Below are 23034 nucleotides of genomic sequence, written 5' to 3'. Positions count from 1 at the left end.
CAAAAAACAAAAAAACAAAACAAAAAAACAAAAAAAAAACAAAAAAACAAAAAAACAAAAAATAAAAAAACAAAAACAAAAACAAAAACAAAAACAAAACAAAACAAAAAAGGTCTCCAGGTCTTAGATTCCAGTGTGAGCTTAGAAGTGACCTTTTTTTTGGGGGGGGGGGAGGGACATCTGACTGTCCTTCCATCTGCCTTTTATTGTCTAGTTTCAGAAGTAGCTTGGTGCTGTCCCTAATGGAACAGCTGCTGATCATAGCAAAAGGAGGTTTGATTTGGGGTTGTGGGTCCCCCGACCCCCACCCCCAGGATGGTCCCCTGCCCTCTTATCAGAACAGTGTTTGTCAACTGCGGACAAAGCAGGACAGCTTTCTGATCACAAAAGCTAGGAGTGAAGGAGAACCAGGTAGGGGTAATTTACACGAGACCAACCAGTTCTGCTCATAGGAAGGAATAGATCCCTTCCAGTAATATGGAGATGAGCACGATGTCTTCCCTGGGTTAGCCCTTCCCTACTATTATCTCCCAGTGGATGTGCGAGCATCAGTCAAACATCATCAGAATGATACTTTGTCTCCAAGAGCCATGCTAGTACCCACATAGTTCCCCAAGCTCAGGGAGTGTCTCTGGCCAAGACATGGCACTTCTGACACTAGGCAGTCATTCAGGGAATTCTTCGCAGCTCTTTTAAATTTGTGTAGCTTTACATGCTAATGTTAGGCTCCAACCCTGAACAGAAAACCAGGAGCTCTGTAGCCGACTTCATCTTTCTGACACCTCTGTGATAGCAATGGTGCAGTGGGTGTATATGGGGTGGAGGCCCAGTGAGGTTTGGACCTGGGTCAGTCCCAGGATATTCAGGGCTTAGAGCATTCATGAAAAAGACCAAGATGCCTCTGGCCCCACCCACTGCAGCCATAGCAACAGGATTTTTTTTTTAAAGGTACACAAATAATTTAGAAGATCCCACCAAATACACGAATGACCACGTATCAAGGTACACAATCTCTCTGAATAAATACATAAATAAATAATTAAATACTGCTAACGGTGAGGGAAGAGAGCTCATCACATAAATAATAAATAAATAAAAATAAATAGATCGAGGAACGGATTAACCCTGGCCTCTAGGAGATATCCTGTAAGCAGTGGGTGACTGGAACAGAGTCGTATGTCGTCACATGTCTTGGGCAGGCCCAAACTTTTGAATCATAGATCATAGCTTTCCACAGGTGGCCCTCTCCATCCGCCCCGGTGAGCCTCAAGATGGTGCTGGTAGAGAGGCTCCTAGCAGCTTGGCAAAGGAATAGAAGTCCCTGTATCCCATGCCACCATCCCAGGAAATCATGGAGGCCAGGAGCCAGGAACATTTAGTATCTGTCTCCCGGGAGATGGTCTGAAGGGCAGGTAGTAAAGGAGACTGCAGAGTACATAGCTTTCTGCCGAGCTGTAGCTCAGGCTCCGGTTCCGACTGCGGCTCCTGGAGCCCAGGCTGAGACTGCGAGAGCTGGAACTGAGGCTGGTCCGAGTCCTGCTCAGGGTCTGGCTATGGCTGCTGTGGCTCCGACTGGGACTCAAGCTCCGGGAGTAACTGCGGCAGGCAGAGCGGCGGCTGCTGCTGGTGCTGCTGCTGCTGCTGCTGTACCAGGAGGAGGCGCTGCTGAGGCTGCTGGAGGAGGAGGGGCTGGGTCGGTAGTAGGGGATGGGGCGTTTGCGGGCACTGGAGAGAGATCAGAGATAGGAAGTGTGAGGTTCAATGAGGCTCAGGGAGCCCCAGTGCTGTTTCAGGGAAAACAATATCCTTCTATCCCCCAGTCTCTTACTGAGAAAAAGCAAACCAGAAAAACCCCAACAAAACAAACAAAAGCCATCACCCCACCCCTGTAGTTCTGAGACTAGTAAAGGCCTAGCTATTTCCTGCTGTATCCTGCTGGGCAGTGGTGGCATGCCTTTATTCCCAGCACTTGGGAGGCAGAGGCAGGTGGATTTCTGATTTCAAGGTTAGCCTTGTCTACAGAGTGAGTTCCAGGACAGCCAGGGCTACACAGAGAAACCCTGTCTCGAAAAACCAAAAACCAGACCAAACCAAACCAAACCAAACCAAACCAAAACAAAACAAAACAAAACAACCCCCCCAACCAAAACAAAACCAAAAAAAATCCTGCTGAAGCTGGAAAAAGGGATAATGTCACTTAAGAAAAAAAAAATCAACAAATCAAATCAGGTTTGGGGCTCAGAGTTCCCAGCTAGCAACAGTGTCTGCCTTGCCACTTTAATTGAAGTTTTTGCTTTGCTATTTTTACTTTTACTAGAACCTTCTATTCCTAGTAGGTTCTGTTTCTAGGCAGGAGAGGCTGGTTTTCCACTTACTGTAGTATATCATTTCTTTTTCAAAACAAGTGCATGGTGTGTGTGTGTGTGTGTGTGTGTGTGTGTGTGTGTGTGTGTGTGTGTATAAGGGGCGGGAGGTCTGTGAAAAAGAACACACTGATTTTTAAGAAAATGAACTACATCCTTGATCAGTTAGCCAGCGGCATTGGTGACCAGCCTCCAAGATGCCAATGGATGCCCAGATGTTGGGAAGAGAGCACTGTAGGCTGAGCAGGCAACTCCATCTGTCACTCTGGGCCCCCTGTTTTTATTCTGCCTCCTGGTCCTCTCCAGGAAGGATACAGTGTGCTTCCATGATACCTGCTGGTCTCTGGTGTGAGTGGAGATGTCTAGAAAAATATCCCTATCTGGGGGGAGGGGGCAACATCCAGCCAATCCAGCTTTCAAAGCCTGAGAAATACAATTTCTCTCATAGCCTTTGCCCGCTCTCTGCCAACTGCACTTCTCCTCAGAGACCTTAGCTGTCACAGGTCACACTTCCACCGCTTCCGACCACTGAGTCAATAATGTTAGAACACAGTGTGTCCCAAGTTTAAATTTACAAAGCAAGGTCACCTCTTCCCTTTCATCTCCTCCACATGACACTCTTGGGAGTGATATCTTGTTTTGTGGGCAAGAATCAGCCTAAGGAGAGGAAAAGTCTCTAGCCGCCCCACCCCAGAACCAGGTCTTAACTCAAAAGTTTACTCGCCACAGCACCATTTAAGCAACCTTGGAAATCTCAGGAATATTATGTGCATTCTCTGAACTTAGTTAAAGGTGTGATCACAAATAGTTTAATTTTAACCTGGCATCTGAGTATTCTAGGGTATAGGACAAGGCCAGGTTGTACTACCAGGCAAATGCCCTGCCCTGTGGGAACAAACACCCCCTAGCTACGTACTATTCCTCATTTTGGCCCATTGTCTTCCCTCCAGTCTCCAGGACAAGCTCGGTCCACATGCTATCCGGGTCCCTGCCTCACTGCTAGCCTAGCTTGATAAGATTCCATACTAGGGAAGGCTTTGAACCAAATGTCATCATTTTAGGGGTTGGAAGAGGCATTCTGGACCCCGCGAATCCTTAAGTCCAGTTTCAGGGAGGCAAAAGAAGACTTAGTCAGGCCATCGTCCATATGTATGTGGCAGTGGGGAGAAGTCTGGAAGCAGGTAATGCCCGCTCTTGGGTCTCACCTGGTTATCCTCCTGGCCTCCAGGTGGCTTGGGGAGTCTCTTCGGCGCTTCCTCATGGGCAAGTAGGACCGTCGCCTCCTGCGTGCCCGTTCTCGGGGCTGTGGTTCCTTCTCACCATACTTTGGGTCTCCTTCCCTGAAGGGGTACAACAGCAGGCGCGGGGAGGGAAGGGGGAGGAGATGTTGCTAGGTAACTAGGGCTGGAGTGGCTTTTCTACAGGTACACGCTGTGTGAGACGCTTAGCTGTGTTCACTGAGGCTAGGCTTTGTCAGGGTCCCCAAACAAGACAGGAAAGGGAAGATGACCCACTCTGGGAAGAATCTGCTTCCGTGGGCACCATGGGAAGCAGGTATGGGGTGAGCTGGGCATGAGCCAGAGTAGTGGCCTCTGTGGATGCACACGCGCACATGCGCGCGTGTGCGTGTGCCCCTTAGCAGAGGCACAAATATTAGTGGGTGAGGAGGAACATATCAGAAGGCCCTGGGGTGGGCAACAGTCGGGGCTGTGAACATGGGGGCAAGAGATTGCAGCAAGTCAAGCAAGGAAATCGAGCACCCGGATGCGAAAGGATAGTAGAATAAGGGGCGCATTGAGGCCTTGTTGCCACTCTTGATTGGACAAAAAGGATTGCAAGAATTCCTGTCCCTACTTTTGCAGGGTTAGGGCTTGGACAGGGCTTGGGATATTGGTACAGAAAGGCAAGGTCAAAGGAGAAGGCTCAGGAAGGGGAGGGGCGGGATCCGCCCTGGGGGTGGGGTGGGGTGATACCTGCTGGGGCTGTATCGGGAGTAGCTGGGACTTCGACTAGACCTGGAGCTTCTGCCAGGTGGGCTCCGCTTGCCAGACTTGGACGAATAGCTGGGGGAGCGGGAGTAGGACCTGGGGAAGACAGAAGAGCCCCTGAGGAGCCTGCAGCCTGTTAGGGCTGGGACAGCGGCTAAGGCTCTGTGTACCCGGTCCCCAGGTGGCGCTCTTTGTCTTTGCGCAAGTCTCATAAAGGAATCTGTCCCTTTACCAGAAGATGAAATCTCCTCCTTTTTGAGTGATTGATAATAATATGGACAATACCCTGTTATTTAGTGAACCCTTATTGTCCTGGCCACTTTTTGTCTGTATAATCTTGGGTAGGTAATTCCACTACTCTAGGCTTCTGTTTTCTCATCTGCAAAATGGAGTAATAGTATCAACCCTACAAAGTTGGTTGTAAATCTAAATTAGAATAAATCAGTTCTCTGTCTGTCTGTCTGTCTGTCTGTCTGTCTCTATCTATCTATCTATCTATCTATCTACCTACCTATCTAATTAGCCAATACATTGGAAATATTATGACTGTTATACATTTTATTATGTGCATGCCAGGCATTGAACTCACTTATTATTAATGAACTCATGCATGCATCTCACTTATTATTAACTTCATATTATGGATGGAGAAACAAAGGCAGGGAGAGGTGATGTAATTTGATCAGGGTCACACAGCTAGTCGACACATGAATCCAAGAGTTTCTGGCTGCAAAATGATTTGCCTTGGGCAAATTACAGTAGCCCCTCCTCTCTTGTCCACAGCCTTGCTTCTTCTGTGGCTTCATGAATGGTTTGGAAAAAAATAAAGAAGTGGAAAATTCTAGAAACATGTAATTCACAAGTTTTACATTTCAGATCATTCTGAGGTATATGGTTAGGAAATAGATTGTTTCCTTGTGCAGAGTATCCACAGTGTGTGGACTACTTGCCTGTTACTAAGTAGCCTTCTTGTGGTCAGATCTACCATCACTGCATTATTTGTGTGCCAGCAATAGCTACTTACTAATGGTTCACAAAAGTGAGCAGAGATGCTAATTACTCCTACATGTCAGAAAGATGCAGGGACATGCTTGCCCTAAGAAGAGAGGATAAGCATCCCCCATTCAGGAAAACAATTGGATGCAGAGGGTATTGAGACCGTGGTAAGAACTGAGGTCTCCAGGCAACTGAATAAGAGCAGAACTCAGGTTAATTTGGCTATGATAACCTTGAATTGAACACATTCACATCATAGTGCAAGATAGGTACTTAGTTACAAAAGGAGATGGGTAATGCCATTATGGGGGTTGGCACTGATGCAGGAGTTGGCTATAGGCATCTGTCGGTCCATTGAGAATAAGGACTATATCTCCTGCGGACAGGAGAGAAAGAGCAATTCTTCATGATGCATCTCAGCTACTCATTCTGTGGTCCAAGCTCTACCTCTCTCACAACTGACGTCCCACTCTTAGGAAATATTACGGAGGAAGGAACGACTCATTCCTATCAAGTATGGTGGTGCCTCCACCTCCTGGAAAAGTGTCCTGCAGGTTTGCTCTTTGCACACACACATTGAGGAATCTTACAGAAAAAAAAATGCAAGTGCTGGTTTTGAAATAACCAAGGAAGCAACTGCATTGTGATTATATAGTTGTCGAAGAGGAACAGCCAGCTTGCTGTCTGGGGGTTTCTGTTTAAAGAGGGAAGTTGGGACCAAGGAGGCATGGGGGTTGTATTTGATGGGGTGTTCCAGTTCCTGAGATCTTGTGTCTGACTGTTCCATGACATAGTTATTCCATATAAGGTAACCAAGCAATACCAATGACTGTTGAAATTGGGGGGTGAGAATATAAAACCAGCTGTAGTTCTCTCTCTCTCTCTCTCTCTCTCTCTCTCTCTCTCTCTCTCTCTCTCTCTCTCTCTCTCTCTCTCTCTCTCTCTTCCCTTGTCACTACCATGTGTACAAGCAGATAGACTTGCTGGTTGATAAGAGACAACAGAGTGCAGAGACAACTAATCACTGGATGACTTTCAATCCCCAGCCCCCCAGCCAACCCACCATCTGGTCAAAAAACACACGAGGGGAGGGGGCTGACAACTGAGCCAGCCTGCTGAGCCCAGCACAAATCGCTAATCCACAGAGTTACAGCAACTAAGTAAACTCATTTTTATTTGAAGGATGGTGTTGGTTACTTTTTCACACAGCACGAGTTAATTGATGCTTAACTCCTCCTCATGCCAAGGGAAACAATAACAAGGAAAGTTCCTTGTGTTCTAAGGGCTTCTGCCCCTGGGAGGAGCCATGGGGCTGAGCCAAGCATTCTTATTCTTTTTATTGCCACAGAAGGAAGCAGGATCTCAGAGACCTTGGCTTAACCAAGGCTGTCAGTAGTAATGGCTGGAGCAGCTATTCAAAGTCAAGTCCATGGTGTATGTGTGTGTGTGTGTGTGTGTGTGTGTGTGTGTCAGGGTTGGGCATCTCTAGTTACCAAAACTCCCTGCTGAAGAAGAAGATACAGTGGATCAAATGTCAAAGACACACCCACCTTTTTTCGGAGGAGGTGGACCCGCTCCGCGCTCAGAGTGTAACTGGGGGGGAGGCTCTGGGGTTTGGGGACCTGGATGAGGGACTGGAGGATCGAGTGCTGGTGTAGGAAGAGTTACGAGAGCACTCTTTGATAGGGGAGCTCTGGGCTGTGGATGGGACCAAACTAGACTTCACCTCTGCACACTGGAGACATGGAGACTGAAGTCCTCTGCAGGAAGAAACACAGCTGTCATCACCCTGCTTACTCTGCCTTACTCCGACCTAATGCTCCCTCCCCCACATCTGCCCAGGCCACAGTTTCCTCTGTTCCTCTTTCCACCTTCCCTCCTTTCAGTGACTGATGGCCTGCCAGGTGTCTGAATTTAGAAGAGCAGAGGTAGAGAATCCCTCACAAGTAGATGGATGTTTAGTACAGTTCTGTCTCCCCCAGGTAAGGGAGACATATCATGACCTGGGGCTGATTCAGAGCATCCCAGGCAGCCTTCCTGGGCACAGTGTTAATTAAGTGACATCAAATGTGCGGTGAGAGATCCCCCACTCCCTTGCCCTTGTCCAGTCCTTCTGCTTGCATGAATGAGAAAGCCCTGGCTGGGTGCTCCTGGGTTTTTAGCACCTCTCTAACACTTTGTAATCTCCCCAAGATAAAGGAACAGGCCTTGGGGTCAGGGCCTCGAGAAGGGAACTGTAACTGACCAGAGTTAAAGACAGAGTTAGTGAGTTAGTCATATCATCAGAGGTGCTTTCTATTTAGGAGCTTTTGTGTTTCAGAAAGGGATACACATTTCAATACAGAAAAGACATGATATGATTACAATAAATGAACCAGTGTGAATATAGTTGTTTTTTTTTTTAATCAAGAAAGTGACCCGTGATTAGCTTAAGTTTGGGCAACTTTGATGTAGCCCGTTTTGCAAATGGAGAGATTGAGAGCCCCGCCCCCCCAAACAGATAGAAGCTTGTTCATAATCAGACAAGGGGTAGGGGGCTTTGCCTTACAGTCTCTCTTGTCTAGGGATTTACTGGACTCCTTCCAAGGTCCTTACTCGGGCATGTTCATTTCAAGATGCACAAGAGTCAACTTCAGATTGCATTGATAGAGCTTTCTAGATTCGTGACGACCTCTGTTCACCTCTTGTCTTGGCTCTTGACCCTAACAGACTGTTCCCTCCTAAGCAAAATGTCCTCTTCTGTCCTTTATCTCCAGACCTTAGGACAGTGTTGTCACTGTCTTTGTCACCTAGCCATTCCTCTACACGTGATTCTGGTTTGACCTGACCGTGTCTTCTCTGAAAAGCCTTTTAGGACATTCTCTCTACTGCCAGTCTGGGTTGAGGGTGCCCTTTGTGTTGCCATGGTTACTCCTGCCTAGACCTCGTCCCATTTCTATACGACTCCTCTGGTCAGTCATATAATTCCACGTGCCTTTTGCTCTAGATATTGAGCTCTTTGGAGAAGGACGTGTGCCCCTCTGTGATACCCTCCACACACAGCTTGTCAAGTGTCACCTTAAAGTCATCCTCTATGTCTTGGATTCGTCACAATCATCATTTTGTTTAATCCTCCCAAGAGCTGCAGAGCTGGCCCTCCTTTTATGGCTGATTTACTGAGGTGGCTCCGAAGGACTGGTGACTTGCTCAAGGTCACTCACAGTTCCAAACTTGGATCTGTCTGGCGGCACAGCCACACGCCCCTCACCACTACAATCCCTTTGCCTCTGTGTCTGTGCTGCCCTTGGTTTCCACTCTTATCTCTTCCACTTAGCCCATATTTATTGAGCCCTTTGTCCAGAGCTGGCAGGGCATAAATACCCATAATTTCACCATCATTTACATTCCGCCGTGAAAGGCTGCTTCTAAATTATTTAATTGGGCTGTCCATGTATATCAAAATTAAGCAGGTAACGGCTATATATCTCTTGGACTTGGAATCTAGTTTTAAAGAGAGGGGTCTGCATTTGAATGCCGCTACTGTTGCTTATTAACTAAATTTAAGTCTGCGGGTCTGTGCCTCAATTTCACTACCACTTCACAGAAAGATTTTAATAGTGATATAGACATAAAGTTGTGGAGACACTAACAGGACCTGAGGAAGGCTGTTCATGGGAAGCATTTTTAACAGTGTCTTGCATGTTATCCAGCTCAATAAATGTTAATGGCTGTACTGGCTGGTTTTGTGTGCCAACTTGACACAGGCTAGAGTTATCACAGAGAAAGGAACTTCAGTTGGGGAAGCACCTCCATGAGATCTAGCTGTAAGGCATTTTCTCAATTAGTGATCAAGGGGGGGAGGGCCCCTTGTGGGTGGTGCCATCCCTGGGCTGGTAGTCTTGGGTTCTGTAACAAACTAAGCTGAGCAAGCCAGGGGAAGCAAGCCAGTAAGGAACATCCCTCCATGGTCTCTGCACCAGCTCCTGTTGCCTGACCTGCTTGAGTTCTAGTCCTGACTTCCTTTGGTGATGAACAGCAATGTGGAAGTGTAAGTTGAATAAATCCTTTGCTCCCCTACTTGTTTCATGGTCATGATGTTTGTACAGGAATAGAAACCCAGACTAATCAATGGCTTTTAAATTAATCAATACTAATATCATTGTTATTGCTATTACCGCTTAAGTAGCATGTGGCCAACATTTAGAAGACTTGAATCACTTAGAACAAAGGTGGACTTGGAGCCCCAGCTGAAGGAGAGCCCCAGTGCTTCTCTGGGTAGAGTATGCTAGCAGACTTTCCCCACATGGGTATCTGCCTAGTAAATTATAAACCCGGGACAGGGGCCTGCCATTTTTACCAAGCCCAGTGCTGCCGTAAGGGTGTGCCTGGTAAGAAGTTGAGGCGTTGGCAACTGAACGGATGGTGCGGACTACACAATTACTCCTGTGAGAGCACATGGAGTCCTTAACGCTATGATTCACTTATTTTTTCCAGACTCTCTTCATGTGCCTGGGCATGTGTGCAACATGTGCACACGTGTATAATATGTGCACACGTGTGCATGGATATGGGTGTGTGTGCGTGCGTGCACACACGTGTATGCTAACTGATGCCAGGGATCATTCTCCATACTCCCCTCTTCTCTGAGGCAGGGTCTCTTGGTTAACTCCAGAGCTGGCTGACAGGACTCTGCTCACTAGGCTGCTTGCCCCAGGGAACCCTGGGCTCTGCCCCCTGAGGATACAAGACAGGCCTTCGAGCCCACCTGGCATTTACATCTGCTTGCTTGGCGAGCATTTTAATCATCGAACTATTGCCCCAGGTGCCATTTGCTGTGATTGCTTGGGCGACAGAGCAGTTGGTGAAGAAGGGATGGCCCTGCCGTTGGCTTCTGAACAAACACGAAGCTGCCTTTTCTGAAGGAAAAACACAGGCAGCAAGCACAGCACCCAACAAAAAGGCCCGAACTTCACAGTGGCAGGAGGTGTGTTGTCGTGAATAAACTATGTTGGAGCATGTTAAAATTCAGCCTTGCTTCCAGGGGCTCATCCCCTGTACCCAACATCCCTCCCCAAAGGGGTCCACGTGTTAGGACTGAGGAGCCAGCATCTTACATCAGCATCCAAAGCCCACCCTGGCCCTTGGAGTTATACATCCTATGACTTAGGGTGAATCCCTGAACGGTAACTCATCATGACTATGTCATGTGTTATAGTTTCATGGCCCTAAAAATGTCATGTTCTAACAGTCATCTCCCACCCCCCAACCATGCACAACAATATTTCATATGAAAATTCAATATTTTCCACAATTTCTCATAACTGGAGTTGCATGCCTGTGTGCGTGTGTGCGTGCGTGTGTGCGTGTGTGCATGCACGTGCACCCATGTTTAAATGTTTCTTTTGTATACAATGTTAACATGTTCTTCTTCTTCTTCTTTTTTTTTTAGAGCCAAATAATATTCCAGAGTCCGAGGGGTTGGAGAGATGGTTTAGTATTTGAGGGCACTGACTGCTCTTCTGGAGGACTGGAGTTCAATTCTCAGCACTCACAGAACAGTTCACAACTGTCTGTGACTCCAGTTCCAGGGGATTTGATACCCTCTCCCAGATACATGTAGGCAAAAAACACTGATGCATATAAAATAAAAATAAATCAATTATTAAAAAAGAATTAAAACATATTCTAGAGCCTGGATATACCACAGCTTATTCACAAAGGACTTGGTTGCCTCTAACTTTTAGAAATATGAATATAACTATTATAATCATATATATATATGCAAGGGCTTTTTGGTGTGAATATGTTTTTAATTTATTCTGGTCAGTATTATGGTATGTTTTTAACTGACAGTGTCTCAAATTTCACATAACTGGAGTGGCACGCCTGTGTGAGTGTGTGTGTGTGTGTATACAGGTGCACGTTTGTGCTATATACATATCACATACATGAATAGAATGTCCTGTCTCCTGCAAATAAAGGAAAGAAAAGGGCACCATACTAAGACAGCGAAATGTTGCCGCTAAGACCCGCCCACCCCAAATACACTGACCTTGACTCACTGCTTCTGCAGGTAGGAGAGCCTCCTTGTTCTGTGGGGAGGAGGTGGTGAAGGAGTTCCCTGAATCGGAGGTGTTGCCACTGTTGAGGTCCCGACTCTTGCTCAGATCCCCACCGGGACTCCCTTTCTCCTGGCCCGAGAGCCGAGCTGGTTTTCATGGAGGGCGGCGAGGACGTGTCCTTTCCCGAGTCGTACTCCTATGAGCGCCCTCGGGAGGCGGCGAGCGGGCTGGCCGATTTGCTAAAGAAGTCAGCAGTGGACCCCGACCCAGAGATCTGAAAGCAAAAAGACCCGTCGGACACTCCTGAGCTCCCGGGCTGTGTGTCAGTAGCCTAGAATGTTAACCATCATGAGTCATGAGTCACTGTATCGAAAGCAAAGAGAGAGGGGAGAGGAGAGACGCCAAAAAACAAAAGCACAAATTCCTGAAAGAATTCCACAGAAATAGGAGATCTCTAGATCTTTTTGTTTTGTTTTGATTTTTTTTTAAACCCCCTGCTAGAAGAACTGGAAGATTTAGGAATCATGCAGGGAAACGGCATGCGATTCAGAGTAAATGAAAGAAAAAAAGGAAATTATACAAAAATGTAGTCTTCATTAAACTCAAACAAAAGAGACAAATTAATAGAAAGGGGAGGGCTGTAGACACCCTTAACCTCAAACAATAAAGAAAGGGGAACGGGGAAGAAAAAGAAGGGGCTACAGGCCTCAAAAATTATAGCTTGGAAATTAAAAAATGCAAAAGGCCAAGGTTTATATTTTAACCAGAACCCTCAGCTAACACTCTCTCTCTCTCTCTCTCTCTCTCTCTCTCTCTCTCTCTCTCTCTCTCTCTCTCTCTCTCTCTCTCTCTGTCTCTTAAAAGTTGGCTGAATAAAATCCTGAAGAAATGTCACATGGGTCAAAGAAATAAAGATGAGGTCTCTTTCTTTCTTTCTTTCTTTCTTTCTTTCTTTCTTTCTTTCTTTCTTTCTTTCTTTCTTTCTTTCTTCTTTCTTTCTCTTTCTTTCCCTCGTTCTTTCTTTAAAAAAAAAGTCACGGTCACAAGCTGACAGTTCGGCAGTTTCCAACTAAAGGAGTCAAGAGGGAGGGGCAAAATAAATGTAAAGTCCTTATGGTCTGACAAAAAAAACAAACAAACCAAAAATAATAACAATAATAACCATTAAAAAAAAGAAAAGTCTCTACAGGCATTTGTGCGCGTCCTTCTCCCTCGTAGGAGGCAGCTAAGCACCCTCAGTGGCTTCTAATGAAGTCTCTCCTGTCTTCTTCGCGGATTACATCCACTCACCAAGCAAGGACTCCTCCTTTAGTAGGAAAGGTGTAAGAGAAAGGAAAGAGCGGGCAACGTGAGTCCATCCTCAGAGTCGTAAATGACAAGAAAAAACACACACCTTCCTGCACAACGTCAACCTTCACCCTCACCTCCAGCTTTGGGGCACTCAGTGCTTTGAGCGAGTGGATATCTGTACCTTGCCACTCCCTTCCTGCCCAGGTTAGATGGGGAAACTTTCGCTGCTTGGGTTCCGGAAGCTACTATAGAGACCTGCCCGTTATTTCTAGAGGACACCGGAAGGGAACTCAATCGTGATGGGGGATTTAGGGGTCGCTCGCTCCGAAGAGAGGCCTCGGAGTCCTGCTTGGGGCCTGGCCTAGGAAGACCGAGGCTTTAGGAGGCTGTGAGCAGTGAGCCCTTGGGAAGGGGATTCTATGCCGAGAATTTGTTTTTCTTCAACATTCAGGTTAGGCAGTGGCTGAGAGGACACGGTGGGTTTGCTTCTGGCTCCTGGCCGTTTAGTTGCTATGGGCAAGATGTATCCTTGGACTTGACTTTGCTAGTAATATATCTCTATGAGGAGAGAAATGTGTGGGCACTCCCTGGAAACCTCTCTCGGGCTCCTGGGATTCCAGAATTCTCTGTTTAAATGGCTCCCGAGCCTCCTTCTGAGATTATGTCTCCTCCACAGTTCTGTCTTCCCAGAAGTTACTGTGCCTCAGGTGGATCAATCTGGGGCCAGAATCTGCATGATAATGCTAAGGTGTCCAAGTGCCCTTCTGGGGCCAGTCACACGGTTAGATAGTGACAAGATGGGAAGCCTGTGACCTTGGGATCAGATTCTCTCTCACTGCCATTCTAGTGCAGAGAGACCCTGAGACTCTGCATCCAAAGGTGACTTTCGTATCACCTTGAAGACATATTTGCTAACATACTTATTAGGGCATTGTTACTTTATTTATGAGCATTTAGACATCTTGACTAGTATAGATGTCCTATTGTCTGGCCCTGGTCCTTATGTAGTATTTTCCTATTTTAAAAATAGAAATTTACTTTCCCCCAACTTTATCCCTTGTTTCGAAGACCTGCTAGAGAAGGGCCACCTGAGCTTTCCTAAGAAACCATTTCTGCCTTCAGGGGAGATGTGCATACCTGGAACTGATAATCAAAGCGAGAACCCCAACAGTTTGAAATACTAGGTCCTGGGGCTAGGAGGTAGGACTTTCTTTACTGTTCCTCCCAGAAGGCTTTGCGGATGAGCAAGGTAATAGTCTAGCCTTAGTAAATCCTATAGGTACAGTGCAGCCCTGCCTTAAACACATCATATTCACCTGGCTAGTTTTGCCTTGAAGGTGAGACCTCAAAATCAGGTGGCCAGGTAGAATTTTCTGAAGCGAGACCTCTTTTTAATAGAATATACAGGCTCTGTTCCCATTCAGCTCCTGGTAGATCAGATGTCACTTCTTTCCCACCTCTGATGTCCAATGGTTCCACGACCTCTATCACCTCTACCGGGAATGGAAAACCACCATGACGGGGAGCCGGATCTGAGCTTTCTGGCTGGGGTTTGATTCAGGGAAAGGATCAAGGCATTTTTTTAACCTGAAGTGAATGGTGTGGTTACTAGCATATCAGAAAGGAAGTCAATCTTGGAGGGAACCAGGCTGGCAGAGTTCAACGGCGGTACCTGGGAGTTCAGTGCTGTCTGGTATCTTTTGGCTTGCTCCCTGGGCGCATCTAGACCATTTTTTCCCTCTTTCAGGAACTTTCTCATGGTATCAACTACAATCTAGAAGTGTTTTATTTTCCTGATGTGCTATGGTTCTCTGTGAGGTAAGATGTTGAGCACGTAAGTCTCTCTAGGCTGGTGCATGGATGGAGAAGGGACCTTACCTTCTGCGCATGCTCAGCCCCACAACCCGAGCCCACAGGGATGTTTGTAGAGTCTCTCTCCCTGACCATAACGTAATGCACATATGGCTTTTGTGTTTGACCTGACAGCATTACATAGATTAATGCTTTTCATCACCAGGAAGCAGAGATGAGTGCTTTCATTGGGCAAGAGCGCCAGGGTACACAGGCCCCTCCCACTTGTCGAACAGTCCCATTCCTTTGGTTGACATGAATTACAGCATTCTTTACAGATCTCCTTCACCTACTTCATAAACCAACCCAAAAAAAGTAAATTAAAGATCCTTTAAATCTTTGGTTAATAACTTCTGCATTCCTTACTGCATGTATATCACAGACCTTGTTGTATACACTCTCAAGGCATTGCATAGTTTCTTTGAGATCACAACTGCAAAGCATTAGTAGGAGCTGTCATCTGAGTTGAGGTATGATAGACATGTTTCTACCAATTATTATTTCCCTGAGGATGGGGGAATCAGAGGCCTGTATATACAAACAAAAGAAATGTGTATGGTGTTGGCTATCGCTTAAAGTTCAGTAACAAAAATTATCTTCTAGACAGGAATTTCTTCTCTCTCTCTCTCTCTCTCTCTCTCTCTCTCTCTCTCTCTCTCTCTCTCTCTCAACGAATGTGCTCCCTTCTAATGGTATACTTGAGAGAGGGTCTTCCATCTGCCATTGTTAGTGAGAATGTTTTCTCATCCAGGTTACAATTTCCATTGAAATCGTTGCATACAAGTATTCAGAAGTTAGTTTATTGACTCTTATTGCACTTCTGGGTATCTAATAAATAATTTATTAGCCTGATGGATATGTGGCTACCTAACTATGGAGCATGAAATATGCACTGTTTCTCTAATACACTGTAGGGAGACCTGTTTATAAAATATTTAGTATTGGTTTTATAATGCACTGTTGACAACAGGAGACCACGAAGCTCAAAGATCAATCTCATTTTGGCCCACAGTATTAATGCTACTTTATAAAGCTATATGACAGGTCACTTAGACAGCGGTCCTTACAGAAAGGACTCTGTTAGAAAGGCTGGTTGTAGTGGCTGCCAGCACAGCAGATAAATGTCTTTCTCCATGTCCCTGAGGTGTTTGTTCAGTGGTTGTTGATACTGGCCATGTGATGGAACTCATCATTTCCCTGGTCTCTAGAGGGATTCTGGACTAAAAGTGCTGAGTTCTCCTAATGCAATCCTCACTAATTGGGTAGAGAGTTGATGTGACTTTGGATCACATGGGCCTGGAGGTAGGAGTTAGCAGTAAGGGGTGGGGGTGGGGCTTACCTCCTCAGCTTTGTCTCATGTCTGCTAATGAAGCAATATTCTTAGACATCTCCTCTCTCCTTCATTCAAATCATATATGTGATATTGTTCAAAATATTTCCAGTTTTTATTTGCTTTGGGGAATTTCGTTAGCCAGGAGTAAACTTGCAGCCATTTTTTTTTAAACGCTCTGTATATATTTAGAATTGGGTTTATGAATAAATAAAGATCACATAATTTGGTCTAAAATGTATTCTTGGCATTTTAATTCTTTTACATGAACTCCTCAGTGTGGGAATGTATGTGATCACTATAGTTCCCAAAGTTCTGTTTCTTTCCTGTGCTATATGTTCTGGAGCAAGGCATTACTCTCTGCATTCAGAACCCTTTATTGGTTTTCAGTATTTCAGATTTCAGTGTCAGTATTTCCAACTTATAACTATACTGCCTTTAAAAAAAACATTCTTTAAATTTTAAAAGATAAATAAATCTTAGAGAGAGAGAGAGAAAACGAATGCACCTATGTACATATGTATGTATGTATGTATGTATGTATGTATGTATGTATGCATGCACCTGATTATCAAATCCCCTGGAGCTATAGTTACAGCAGGTGTGAGCCATCTCATGTAGGTACTGGGAACTGAACTTGGATCCCATGCAAAAAAAAAAAATTGTGCATGTTCTTAACTACTAAGCCCAGTGCGTGTCTTAAAGCCAACATTGTCTTGACTGGGAGGAGACTTCCTAAGTACTTTCAGGGGCAGCCCTCTCTGCAGTTGACCTGTCTTCTGGTCACCGCTCATGGATTCTGACCTTCATTGCCTTTTTAAGTAGACTGTTCCTTTTCTCTTCTCCAGTTGTTCTCTAGTTTGTGCTCTTAACTGGAGTCGTAATATCTGTGTTTCTTTTTAAAAACATTAAGTGTATTTATTATTGTTTTAAGTAAAATATAATTACATCATTTCTCTCCATTCCCTTTCCTTCCTCTAACAACTTCCATGGCCCCACCCTTGCTCCTTCTCAAGTTTCTGGCTTCATCTTCTTTAATTGTTACAATATGGCAGGGCCTGAACAACGACAATGAGGGGGGAAAAGTGGAAGAGGGAAATCCCGTGGGACCCCAACCTCAGACAAGAACTACAGGAAACTAAGGGATGCTGAGAGAGGTTGTCTTCCCTATGGAAGATGCCCTCTAATTGGTTATTCAGTGCCAAGTGTCTGGTCCTCAAAGCATGTATATGCAAGCAACTGAGTAGACTAAGTAGGTCCTATTTATACACACACACACACACACACACACACACACACACACCAATTCGTGAATTCTTTGTTTTTGTTGGGATGAGATAGGGTTTCTCTGGTAGCTGTAGCTGTCTAGAACTCACTCTGTAGACCAGACTAGCTTCAAATTCAGAGATCTACTTGCCTCTGCCTCCTGAGTGCTGGGGTTAAAGGGGTATTCATCACTGCCTGGCCTTAATGCCTGAATTTCTTACCAGGGAAAAATTTCTATATCATTCTTTTGTGTCTGAGGGATTTTTTTCCCCTCTCTTCAGAGAACCTTTTCATTTGTGTTCTTACCACATTCTCTCCTAGGACCCTTTATATCATTTTCCCTCTGGCTTAGATCTTCAATATCCTTCTCTCACCTGTCTTGGTGCCCTTTGCTCACTCTAGATTTTTCTTTTTAAACCTCCCATAGTGGAAAACAAGCTGTCTGTTCCTAGGGACACTTCTTTAAACCCTGCTAGCTTTTCAAGCCCCATTTCTTCTACTTTGTTTTCTTCCATTCATCCAAAGGTTATTTTACTGTTCCTGCCCAAATTACACATTCCTTTGCTCCTCAGACTGAGCGCAACTGTATTCTCCTTTCTCTAGAAGGTGCTGCCAGCCAGATCCCTAGTGTCACACTGGCTCTTGTGATCCACATGTTTAATCGTGTGTATGTATCTGCATCTTGGGAGGGGGACTTGTGTGTGCACATGCATGCAAGTGCCTACAGAGGCTGGAAGAAGACATTGGATCCCCTGGAGTTGGAATTACAAGATTACAGGCAGTTGTGAGCCACCCAACATGAATTAACGTGGGCTCTCCACAAGAGCAGCGTACTCTTAACCAGTGAGCTATCTGTCCCATGTGCTTACAAATGTCCTGTCTGTCATTCTTAGGGCTTTAATTTCATTCCCACAGTGTCTTTTGTGTTTTGCTTTTTTTTTTTCATCAGCCTTATCTGCTTATTTTGCCTGTTTATTATAATAGTTCCCGGATTGATCTCTTAGCTTCCTTTTAGTTACATTTTAATGTGTTGTCATAGATGTACTTTCTTTAAAAATATTAATATTTACCCTGTGTTGAGGTTGTCTTTTTGTAGAGTTTGCTGATCGCTTGGTGGATAACAGAATAGCAACTGAGTGAACTGTGGGACTCTTACCCATAGTTGCATTACCCACGCATCTTCCCATTTATTACTGCTTTTTCCATCATCCTCCCTGCGCCCTAGTGAAACTAGATCACTTCTCTAGAGGAATATTGGTGGTCTCTCAGGGCCTAGAACAAAGGCAGCCTTTGCTTAGATGCTTCTTTCACATATCAGTGGGAAGGCATCCTTCCCTAAATCATAAGGATCTACTGTGCTTGCCTTAAAACTATCTCTATTTATGTAAGGTCGTTTTCGCGCATTGCTTTTATTCTGTAGTAGATTATAAACCTGTGAGCAGGGATCATGTCTTATTTTGGTGTTCCCCACAGCTTCTTGTACTTGGTATGTGAAGCTTGATAAATAATTCTTCAACAGTGAGTAAAAAGGTTTATAATGATTTTCTTGATGATTAGTAGAAGAAAATGGAGTAAGTTGGGGTATTGACTGGAGTGTGGCTCAGTGGTAGAACTTGTGTTTGGCAGCCCCGGTGTCAGATACCCACATGACTGTCCAGTTCCTCCTTAAAGAAAGAATCTTAAGTGCAATGCTGGTTTGGCTTCTTAGCACACAGGCTTGCACTCAAGAAGCCCTGAGTGGCTCCCCTGTCCTGTCACCCCTCAGTGCGCTGATATGTCTTTACTCTGCAAAACTGTATTTCCTTATGAAGTGGTATTCTTACATATCCTTTCGAGAGAAAACTGTCCTGTGCCTTCTCTTTTGAGGCTACACACTTAGACATACACGCAACATGAAAGCTTTTCGACTTACAACGTGTTGTTTAGGAAAAACAAGATAATTTCGCACGATGCGGGATTTCCTTAAAACGTGATTTTCTGAAAAATTTTGACGAAAGAAAATTCTCCTTTTGGTTCTCTTTAGATGCTACATGTTAAGACGTACACGCCACAACAATTCTTTTCGAGATACAACGTGTAGTTTTGGAGATACAAGCTAATTTTGTACGATGCGTTATTTCTTCTCGTAAAGAGTTTCCAATGCGTACGTATATGTCTTTACTCTGCAAAACTGTATTTCCTTATGAAGTGGTATTCTTACATATCCTTTCGAGAGAAAACTGTCCTGTGCCTTCTCTTTTGAGGCTACACACTTAGACATACACGCAACATGAAAGCTTTTCGACTTACAACGTGTTGTTTAGGAAAAACAAGATAATTTCGCACGATGCGGGATTTCCTTAAAACGTGATTTTCTGAAAAATTTTGACGAAAGAAAATTCTCCTTTTGGTTCTCTTTAGATGCTACATGTTAAGACGTACACGCCACAACAATTCTTTTCGAGATACAACGTGTAGTTTTGGAGATACAAGCTAATTTTGTACGATGCGTTATTTCTTCTCGTAAAGAGTTTCCAATGCGTACGTATATGTCTTTACTCTGCAAAACTGTATTTCCTTATGAAGTGGTATTCTTACATATCCTTTCGAGAGAAAACTGTCCTGTGCCTTCTCTTTTGAGGCTACACACTTAGACATACACGCAACATGAAAGCTTTTCGACTTACAACGTGTTGTTTAGGAAAAACAAGATAATTTCGCACGATGCGGGATTTCCTTAAAACGTGATTTTCTGAAAAATTTTGACGAAAGAAAATTCTCCTTTTGGTTCTCTTTAGATGCTACATGTTAAGACGTACACGCCACAACAATTCTTTTCGAGATACAACGTGTAGTTTTGGAGATACAAGCTAATTTTGTACGATGCGTTATTTCTTCTCGTAAAGAGTTTCCAATGCGTACGTATATGTCTTTACTCTGCAAAACTGTATTTCCTTATGAAGTGGTATTCTTACATATCCTTTCGAGAGAAAACTGTCCTGTGCCTTCTCTTTTGAGGCTACACACTTAGACATACACGCAACATGAAAGCTTTTCGACTTACAACGTGTTGTTTAGGAAAAACAAGATAATTTCGCACGATGCGGGATTTCCTTCAAACGTGATTTTCTGAAAAATTTTGACGAAAGAAAATTCTCCTTTTGGTTCTCTTTAGATGCTACATGTTAAGACGTACACGCCACAACAATTCTTTTCGAGATACAACGTGTAGTTTTGGAGATACAAGCTAATTTTGTACGATGCGTTATTTCTTCTCGTAAAGAGTTTCCAATGCGTACGTATATGTCTTTACTCTGCAAAACTGTATTTCCTTATGAAGTGGTATTCTTACATATCCTTTCGAGAGAAAACTGTCCTGTGCCTTCTCTTTTGAGGCTACACACTTAGACATACACGCAACATGAAAGCTTTTCGACTTACAACGTGTTGTTTAGGAAAAACAAGATAATTTCGCACGATGCGGGATTTCCTTAAAACGTGATTTTCTGAAAAATTTTGACGAAAGAAAATTCTCCTTTTGGTTCTCTTTAGATGCTACATGTTAAGACGTACACGCCACAACAATTCTTTTCGAGATACAACGTGTAGTTTTGGAGATACAAGCTAATTTTGTACTATGCGTTATTTCTTCTCGTAAAGAGTTTCCAATGCGTACGTATATGTCTTTACTCTGCAAAACTGTATTTCCTTATGAAGTGGTATTCTTACATATCCTTTCGAGAGAAAACTGTCCTGTGCCTTCTCTTTTGAGGCTACACACTTAGACATACACGCAACATGAAAGCTTTTTGACTTACAACGTGTTGTTTAGGAAAAACAAGATAATTTCGCACGATGCGGGATTTCCTTAAAACGTGATTTTCTGAAAAATTTTGACGAAAGAAAATTCTCCTTTTGGTTCTCTTTAGATGCTACATGTTAAGACGTACACGCCACAACAATTCTTTTCGAGATACAACGTGTAGTTTTGGAGATACAAGCTAATTTTGTACGATGCGTTATTTCTTCTCGTAAAGAGTTTCCAATGCGTACGTATATGTCTTTACTCTGCAAAACTGTATTTCCTTATGAAGTGGTATTCTTACATATCCTTTCGAGAGAAAACTGTCCTGTGCCTTCTCTTTTGAGGCTACACACTTAGACATACACGCAACATGAAAGCTTTTCGACTTACAACGTGTTGTTTAGGAAAAACAAGATAATTTCGCACGATGCGGGATTTCCTTAAAACGTGATTTTCTGAAAAATTTTGACGAAAGAAAATTCTCCTTTTGGTTCTCTTTAGATGCTACATGTTAAGACGTACACGCCACAACAATTCTTTTCGAGATACAACGTGTAGTTTTGGAGATACAAGCTAATTTTGTACGATGCGTTATTTCTTCTCGTAAAGAGTTTCCAATGCGTATGTATATGTCTTTACTCTGCAAAACTGTATTTCCTTATGAAGTGGTATTCTTACATATCCTTTCGAGAGAAAACTGTCCTGTGCCTTCTCTTTTGAGGCTACACACTTAGACATACATGCAACATGAAAGCTTTTCGACTTACAACGTGTTGTTTAGGAAAAACAAGATAATTTCGCACGATGCGGGATTTCCATAAAACGTGATTTTCTGAAAAATTTTGACGAAAGAAAATTCTCCTTTTGGTTCTCTTTAGATGCTACATGTTAAGACATACACGCCACAACAATTCTTTTCGAGTTACAACGTGTAGTTTTGGAGATACAAGCTAATTTTGTACGATGCGTTATTTCTTCTCGTAAAGAGTTTCCAATGCGTACGTATATGTCTTTACTCTGCAAAACTGTATTTCCTTATGAAGTGGTATTCTTACATATCCTTTCGAGAGAAAACTGTCCTGTGCCTTCTCTTTTGAGGCTACACACTTAGACATACACGCAACATGAAAGCTTTTCGACTTACAACGTGTTGTTTAGGAAAAACAAGATAATTTCGCACGATGCGGGATTTCCTTAAAACGTGATTTTCTGAAAAATTTTGACGAAAGAAAATTCTCCTTTTGGTTCTCTTTAGATGCTACATGTTAAGACGTACACGCCACAACAATTCTTTTCGAGATACAACGTGTAGTTTTGGAGATACAAGCTAATTTTGTACTATGCGTTATTTCTTCTCGTAAAGAGTTTCCAATGCTTACGTATATGTCTTTACTCTGCAAAACTGTATTTCCTTATGATGTGGTATTCTTACATATCCTTTCGAGAGAAATCTGTCCTGTGCCTTCTCTTTTGAGGCTACACACGTAGACATACACGCAACATGAAAGCTTTTCGACTTACAACGTGTTGTTTAGGAAAAACAAGATAATTTCGCACGATGCGGGATTTCCTTAAAACGTGATTTTCTGAAAAATTTTGACGAAAGAAAATTCTCCTTTTGGTTCTCTTTAGATGCTACATGTTAAGACGTACACGCCACAACAATTCTTTTCGAGATACAACGTGTAGTTTTGGAGATACAAGCTAATATTGTACTATGCGTTATTTCTTCTCGTAAAGAGTTTCCAATGCGTACGTATATGTCTTTACTCTGCAAAACTGTATTTCCTTATGAAGTGGTATTCTTACATATCCTTTCGAGAGAAAACTGTCCTGTGCCTTCTCTTTTGAGGCTACACACTTACACATACACGCAACATGAAAGCTTTTCGACTTACAACGTGTTGTTTAGGAAAAACAAGATAATTTCGCACGATGCGGGATTTCCTTAAAACGTGATTTTCTGAAAAATTTTGACGAAAGAAAATTCTCCTTTTGGTTCTCTTTAGATGCTACATGTTAAGACGTACACGCCACAACAATTCTTTTCGAGATACAACGTGTAGTTTTGGAGATACAAGCTAATTTTGTACGATGCGTTATTTCTTCTCGTAAAGAGTTTCCA

The 23034-nt window shown here is 43.8% G+C and overlaps 1 pseudogene; it reads right to left on the bottom strand.

Moving 5' to 3' along the window:
- Positions 1-1349: 1349 nt before the first annotated feature.
- Positions 1350-14437, bottom strand: LOC127676107 (serine/arginine repetitive matrix protein 4-like; annotated as a pseudogene).
- Positions 14438-23034: the final 8597 nt, after the last annotated feature.

Source organism: Apodemus sylvaticus, unplaced genomic scaffold, assembly GCF_947179515.1.
Source record: "Apodemus sylvaticus unplaced genomic scaffold, mApoSyl1.1 scaffold_131, whole genome shotgun sequence".
Lineage (NCBI taxonomy): Eukaryota > Metazoa > Chordata > Mammalia > Rodentia > Muridae > Apodemus > Apodemus sylvaticus.
Note: the sequence above shows the minus strand (reverse complement) of the source record. Positions and strands in the feature narration are given on the sequence as shown.